We start from the raw sequence: 8,076 nt of genomic DNA, 5'->3' as shown, positions 1-8,076 counted from the left end.
CGTATTTGGGACGCTTGTTTACTATTTAGCTGACATTGTTTCATTACAATCATAGTCTTCGGGCCGTCTTATAATGAAGTTTATCTGGGTTCGTACTTCGTATAAAGTTTATTCACAGATATTGCCATACTTACGTGATACGGTATTGGTGTATCTTATATGTAGTTGTGCCACTTTCGAACAAAATTGCAAATCAAATTTGTATATGAAGTCAATGCTTTTCGTAGTGACTATTCGGCCCGATTCAAGCCCGATAATTTTTATAACTTTGGGCCCGAACCCGGCCCGAACCCGAAAAGCCCGGCCCGACTTCCATCTCTGGTGCAGTAACACGCAATTATCACGTCACAGGGTGCGTTGTGAATCCGTACTTATGAGCGAAAGTCTCTGAAAAAATGAAGAGCGATTTCGCTCTGATGCTCATTCGTTTCTTGTTGAACTCAGTCAGCAGATTCGGGCAAGATTTTCATTTGCCGAGACAGACAGACAGGCATATTTATATTGAATAAAAATATAATTCATGCTGCAGCGATACGATCCTTTGGGATTCCTGCGGATCATCCCGCCAGCTGTATTGATGGAGTGCTAATCAAGCATTGTTCAATTCGAGTCTCGCGTCATCAATAAATATTGAAAAATGTAAGCAGGCCGAAAATAGTAAGAAGAATAGTAAAATCAATCATTCCTCTAGCTGTGCAATTTCCCTCTGTGATGAACTGATGACCTCTGATGAACTTGAACTTTGGCAAGATCGCAAAATGAGCTGCAGTTCATCAGTCAATGCCATCCAACAGAAATTTTGCAAAAATTGAAATCTGTGCACAATGGATTCGTGAATCAAAATTCCATTTACTGGGGAAGCTCATGACGAATCTCTTGGCATTGCCACATTCCACTGCATTCGTGAAATTGAAGTATGCTGCATATGGAAACCTCCCCATTGTTTGGTTTAAGATGTGCGGTAGTGAGCACGATGCCCCACAAAAGATACTTATGTTTGATGGATGGTGTACAAATCGAAAGATAATTTGTATGATGCCGCACAATTCGAAAGCGACAAATTTGATTTTTTTTGCGCTGTTGAATTCGTTTCATTAATTTTCATTGACTAATCATGCATATGTACCGGACTAATGTGTGGAACACTTCTTATTGTGTGGATTTGTACCTTGGTCATCATGATTACTTGGCAAGGGCGAATTTTTCCAGCAATTTACTAATCTAGTGTTTTTTTCGCCAATCTAGTGTTTTTCAGGACATAGTCTTGTGTTTTTCCGGGAACCGAGAGTGGCAACACTGCATAGAGGTACTCTTCTGAATATACGTGTTTCTAGACATTATCGGATAATTCGCTGTCTGAACGAACAACCGTTTTGTTGTAAGTTTTACCATTTGGTTGGCCGTTTTGCCTTCGACCCTCAGTAACACGGTCGTCATCGTCAGTGAAGCCTTCAGGCTGCTGCACACTGGCTTTGCGACACGACTAAAACGGGTAATTCCCCGATCGTGTCGCGCTCACGATCGCGGTAGTTGCGTTATGCTGCACACTGGGACACCGAGTCGTACACTCGTAACGTAGGCCTATCTGTTCTGTACCAGCTTAATGATTTCGTAACAGTACAGGTTCTTGGTTATTACTATTGAAGAACACATCAAGATACTTCCTACACATATGTGTTTTCTATGTACACTGACAGCATTTTGCTGATGCTCCGAATTTTGATAAGGAATACACCATAATGCCACTAAGATATTCTCAAATTCGAAAACTCGGTTTATTATTTCAACTCAAGACGCAGATGCACAATACACAGTACCAAAGATACAAAGAATATAAACAAGAAGGTGTCTAATCGTTGAAACGCCCTAACATACTCCGTCAATCTGATATCTTTATAGGCCTACTCTTCTTGGCCTACCGGTACTTTCGTAATGTCAAGCATGTCAGTGGCATTAGCGGGCTAACGGTCATGTTCTCTGTTATTCATCTTGTATTGTGAACATATCGTAATTCAATTATCAAATATATCTTCATTTCGTTCATCCATCTTCAAGTTATCAACTTGAGGTTGAATCATTCTTTTTCTGGGCTTGTTGGATATCATACAGCGCCCTGAGTCAATCCCAAGATAGATTACGCATCTGGTACACGAGTATGTTAAATTAGGGAGTTGAACGATTAGAAAAGATTGCAACAGCACCGTCGAAATAAGAGCGCGTGCTTATTTTCTACGGTGACTGAGCCCGCAACTCGCCACAAAGTTGGATTTTTTCAACTTTGTCGGCGAGTTGCGCAGCCCGCTCGCCGACGCTTTGTTGCGTAGTCTGGCGACGCGGTGTGCATCGTTTTGTCACAGACAGGCGCGATTCTCTCGTTTTGTCGTGTCGCGAGAGCCAGTGTGCAGCAGCCTTTCCATGTAGTGTTGCGTTGTCAGCGAAGAATGGTGCGAAGTTGGCGTCCATGCTCGTATTGTGTTGCTTATGCATTATTTGAGATTACTGTTCCAGCTTTCGAATAGTGTGATCGTCTCAAATTTCTAGTTGACAGCAGTGCTTCGGTGCACGTGTAGAGGTTCCTTGGTGATAGTTTCGATTCCTTGACGCTACCTTCACGCCAGGATACGGAGCCTGTATTCCGTGTTGCACTGCGAAACGATGTCGACACACGATTATTAAAGAAGAGACAACCCAACATCACGAGTAGTCGGTATATGAGGCGTATATCGCTCTCGAGTTGCACAAAAGAACAGTTGACGTATTGACAAAATAAACGGCGCAATCAGTGGGTGGGTGGGTATGGGGTATTATGGCACTCAGCAATTAGGGCTTTGTGCGCCAGGCCTGAGTGGGAGGGTTGATTGGGTTTTATATTACCCTTCCGGCCAATATCACACAATCTATTAATGGATGTGCCATTATATGATTGTTCAGTAGTACATGAAGGTCCGTTGGAAGTTGTTGTAGATTGCATCTACCGAGTAGGTAACCTTTTTGTGATCGGTAACGCGTGCATGTAAATACATGTATGAAGTGCTCTAACGTTTCGGGCACATGGCATCGTTCACAGAGACCACTGTCATGCTGGCCAATTCGGTGCAGGTGTGCATCAAGCAGTGATGAGCGGACTGTGATATTTTTCGGTCCAAGTCCTATCCTGAAAATTTTCAACTCAGTCCTACTCCATCCTGATCCAAAAATATTTTCGAAATTCACAGTCCAAGTCCGGTCCTGAAAATTTTCAACTCAGTCCTACTCCATCCTGATCCAAAAATATTTTCAAAATTTACAGTCCAACTCCATCCTGATCCAAAACTATTTTCAAAATTTAAAGTCCCAATCCATAACTGAAAAATCAGAAAAACATGTTACAGAGAATAATTAGGCTCTCTGAAATATAACTATGGTCTGTGACAAGATCTATATTTCCAATGTTTGCCTTCACTCGAAACTGCAGTGGGCCTACATGACACAGCAACTTTCATTTTACATTTTAGCAACACGAATGTAAATAACTAGGCTAGCAAGATGGCTATCAATACCTTAACCTTCACATCATGAGCAATGCGCAATGCGCATGTACAATGACATCAGGGTTGATCGTAATAAGTTTTTTATAAATTTGACTGGCTAGTTGATAAAATTGTTAGGTCGGTTTGAACAAACGCTGCACATCAAATTCGATTCAATTCCAGCCTGTAGAAGCGAAGTTATTACAACTGGAGAATTTTCAATATACTAAAAAGTATACACACTTTTTCGAATTATACTGGCTGCCCGTCCCTTATGAAGTTTTGTAAGAAAATGGTGCATTACAAATTTGACTCAATTCGAACAAACATGGTATTTACTGTGGGATATTCTTTCATCAATAATTATAGAGCTGCAACACTACTTTGAAGAGCTTCTTGGAGGTACAGAACTTGAATGTACAATGGAATAGTATATTCATATTGAAATGAACCCGAATATTTTCGGCAGAAACTCGTCAGGGGTAATCGTCAGCAATTAGTAGAGAATTGAAAAAACATTGTATATCAACAATAGTATCACAAAATATGACAGCCGAAAATATGTCAGTCGAAAATATCCGGGTTTATTCCAATATGAACATACTATTCAACACTATTTTTCTAACCCAAAATTTTCCACTTCAATCAATTCACCTACACCGGTTGGAATTCAACCAGTAACATCTTTAGCCAGTAAATTTAAAAAAAAGGTATATCTATCCAACCCTAATGTACCTACTACCCATACCAGACAAACAACTAATATATTCACAGTTGGGGTCAATACACAACAAACTTGCCATCGTCGTTTGTTCTATGAGCACATAAAATATTTTAGACGAAAGAACCAGCCAAATCCTATAATGAGCAACTACTACCGCGCCGGACATTAACGATTAACTTGAATCAACGTCAATTGGCCACACTGGGAACAATTCTTCTCTCCACCCGCCCGCACTGAGCTATATAAACACTGAGCTATATAAAAATAACCCCGCACTTCTGGTTGCGAAATCAGCGTGCCCGAGTCCGGATATTGGCATGCTCAAAGTCCAAGTCCAACCTTATTTTTCAAAATCACAATCCGGTCCGATCCAGGTCCTAACTTTTTTTTCAAAATCACGATCCGGTCCGATCCGGACCTAACGAAAATAACCCATAATCCTGATCCTGTCCAATCCAAGTCCAATCCAATGCTCATCTCTGGCATCAAGTCGACAGTGACCTGTTAGAAGCCGAATAAGGATAGAGTTTTCACGCTGAGTCAGTTCGTGTAGCTGGGAGGTTGCACCGACCAAATTGCAATCAGTGATCTAATAATTAGCCTACCAATTATTAGGAGCCGGGGTAAACTACAAAAGTATATGAGGCGTACATCGCTCTCGATTTGCACAAAAGAACAGTTGAAGGATTGACTAAATGAACGGCACAATCAGTGATCAAATAATTAGCCTACCAATTAAGAGGAGCCGGGGTGAACAAAAAAAGTGCTGACAGAATGGTATTTATGCGTGGAGCACTTCCAACCATCTTTCTTATATGAAGTATCCGAGATACGCAAGCAATGACTACCGAACACGGCAGCTGTCGCATGTACTCCAGTCCACACTTCATTTCCACGGCGGAATACCGGTACTCCTTTATAGCTGCGTACGGTATTGTCCAAAATCGGTAAGTGAAAATGTATTGTGTCAACAAAATAAAGCGTTTTTTGTCGTATTAGCATGAAGATGATCCATATCGTAATTTATGTACCTCTCCATATGTTGGCATATATCAATAAGTACTATAAGATTATTACACTAAAGAATTTGATGCACTCATCAAAACATGACCAGGAACTGCGGAGTTTACCAATTTTATTCAAGTAGCAGCATCGTCAAAATTAGAGACATGCTGATTGCTGGACACAAAATCCAATATTTCTCTTCCAGACACAGAAGCAGTGCTGATCGATTATATATATTGCATTTATTATGTTCAATAATACTATTCACTCCCAATGAATCATTTCAAAATTGAAATCCTTTGAAACGTCAGTATGTGAATTCCAATCGGATACGACATGCGCAGGCAGGATTTTGCGTATTGTTTTCTGCAGAATCCCCGTAGCAATCGGACGAAATTTCTGTGAGTGCAGTATTTATTACTCAGCTTCCTGAAAATTGTAGCTGTGCTATAAAATTACTTGGCAACGGACTCGCCATTTCATCTCAATACGGCTCATTCAGCCATGCATAGAACGAGATGTTATTATTCTGTGGCCATATTCATGTTCAATCTAAATGTAGTAATACTTCTTCAATGCATCACCATCCCGACACGCTGATTGATATCATGGTAATGCTGTGATTTGCTCTTATTCTGTCGGCACAAACTCTCCCTGATAGTACAGACAGACAGACATTTTATTGCTTCGTCAAACATAAAAAGTTGACTGGAGGTGACGATATGGCCTATAAAGGTCTTGTTACTTGTCACCTCCATGGCAGTGAAATAATCAAGTTCACTCATCCCATAAATATAACTGAACATGGACAGTCTGCAATATAGAAGAAAATAAAAATCACAAGTATATAAAAAAGGCAGTAGCCATGGCAACATACTAGGTAAAGCAATATGAAGTCAATAAATGAATGTATAATTTATAAATCAACCGGTACTAGATAGTAGACACTCTATTTCTGATTATAATTTGAAAAAAGGTAATCCTGGTATTGGGTTTTAAATTCATTCTGAGTAGCTAGCTCTTTGATACTGTCGGGCACGTCATTCCATATGTTTGGGCCCATATATTCAATGGACTGTTGGGTCAGTATGCAGTTCATGCGGTGAACATGAAAGATGACCAGATTCCGATGATCTAGTAGAATACCCATGCACAGTGGAAGATTGCTCAAACAAGCTATTAAAGTAAGGGGAGATATTACCGTTTGTAAATTTATGCATCAGGGTGGCTATTTCATTATTATACAAATTGGGTAGCTCAAGTATCCTGAGAGCTAAATAACCAGTAGCAGATGACCTAGAATCTATGCCACATATATTTCTTGTGGCTCGATTTTGGATGACACAGATTCTGTTTAAATCCGTCTGATTGGCCTTCCCCCATACACAAAATCCATGAAGCAGATGAGGGTGAAATAATGAGAAATACATGGTTCTCAAGGTCTGTCTAGGGAGAGAATGTCTCAGTCTCGCTGGAATTCCGGCCGTAGCAGATAGCTTATTACATAGATTGGAAATCTGGGTCTTCAATTTAAGATTGGAGTCAATGATAATTCCCAGATATCTTGTGTGGGTTGAGGGTGCAGTAATGACATTAGATGAAGTTGAGGTAGCTTTACAATTGAAGACCAGTACCTCAGTCTTAATTAGATTAATGGTTAGTCGGTTCGTTTTCATCCAAGCAGTCATCTTACAAATCTCGGAATTAGCTTTTATTTGTAGAGAGGTCAAGTCTGTTGCAGATATAAGTACACAATTATCATCACCAAATAGGACCGAGGTCTCTTATAAAGACTGAATAATAGGGGTCCTAAAACTTAGCCCTGTGGTACACCACACAATATTTCACCCTTTTCAGAAGGTAAGTGATCCTAACTGTGAACATATTGACATCGATTGGTGAGATAGCTTGTAATCAAATCCAAGGCTACACCTCTGATTCCATAACACGGGAGTTTACTTATAAGTATTGAATGATTGACAGTGTCGAAAGCTTTTTTATATCAAGAAAAACAATACATGAAATCAAACCAGAGTTGTATCTCTGATAAATTTAGGAAGTAAGGGCAAGAATTGCTTGATTTGTGTCAAGATTTTGTCGGAAGCCAAACTGGTTGTCTAGTATGACAGAGTGAGCATCGAGGAAGCTGGTAAGTCGTCGATGTAGTAGCTTTTCAAAAATTGTTGACAAGGATGGTAGGATAGATATGGGGCGGTAGTTGTTAACATTGTTTTTATCACCTGACTTGAAAATATCGACAACCTTGGCAACCTTTAATGCATCTGGAAATATCCCTAATGAAATAGAACTGTTGAAAAATGGACCAGGTGTCTAGAGACCAAAGGAAAAATCAATTTTAGTAGTTACATAGGAATTCGATCACATCCTTCTGCTTTGGCATTCTTGAGTGAGTACGCTAAGATAATCATTTCCTCTTCTGTGGTCGGAGAGAGAAGTATCGAGTTGGGAACAATGCGAATAGCTGCTGTAGGGGAATCATTGCTTGGCGGCACTATGGATGCTAGGTTATTACCGATAGAACAGAAATCTTTATTGAATAAGAAGGCTATGTCGTGAGAATTAGAAGTCGGTACTCCCTGCTCATTTGTAATGGTCGTTGGCAGTGTACCTTTAGCCGAGGGACGATTTATTATGCTATTGATAGTTTTCCAGGTTTGCTTAGAATTTGTTTTCTTTCTGTGAAACAGCTGATAATAATACGTCCGTTTTGCTTAAGCTTTGATCCTGGAAAGTGCTTTGGCATACTCTTGGTATTCAATTTTGGATTCGTCTGAGCCTAGTGATGTCCATTTTCTATGAAGACTTTCGATTTTTAAT

General features: G+C 40.0%; 1 long non-coding RNA gene across 1 annotated transcript; it reads left to right on the top strand.

The window, feature by feature from the left end:
- Positions 1-2,812: 2,812 nt before the first annotated feature.
- LOC145449208 (uncharacterized) lies at positions 2,813-4,610 on the top strand. Its single transcript, XR_013918175.1, has 2 exons — positions 2,813-3,911; positions 4,331-4,610. It is a non-coding gene; the product is annotated as an uncharacterized LOC145449208 (long non-coding RNA).
- Positions 4,611-8,076: the final 3,466 nt, after the last annotated feature.

The sequence above is a fragment of the Botryllus schlosseri genome, chromosome 10, assembly GCF_051294905.1.
Source record: "Botryllus schlosseri isolate E-star chromosome 10, Bs_hap1, whole genome shotgun sequence".
Taxonomy (NCBI): Eukaryota; Metazoa; Chordata; class Ascidiacea; order Stolidobranchia; family Styelidae; genus Botryllus; species Botryllus schlosseri.
The sequence above is the reverse complement of the archived record's forward strand: the minus strand, read 5'-3'. Positions and strand labels throughout refer to the sequence as shown.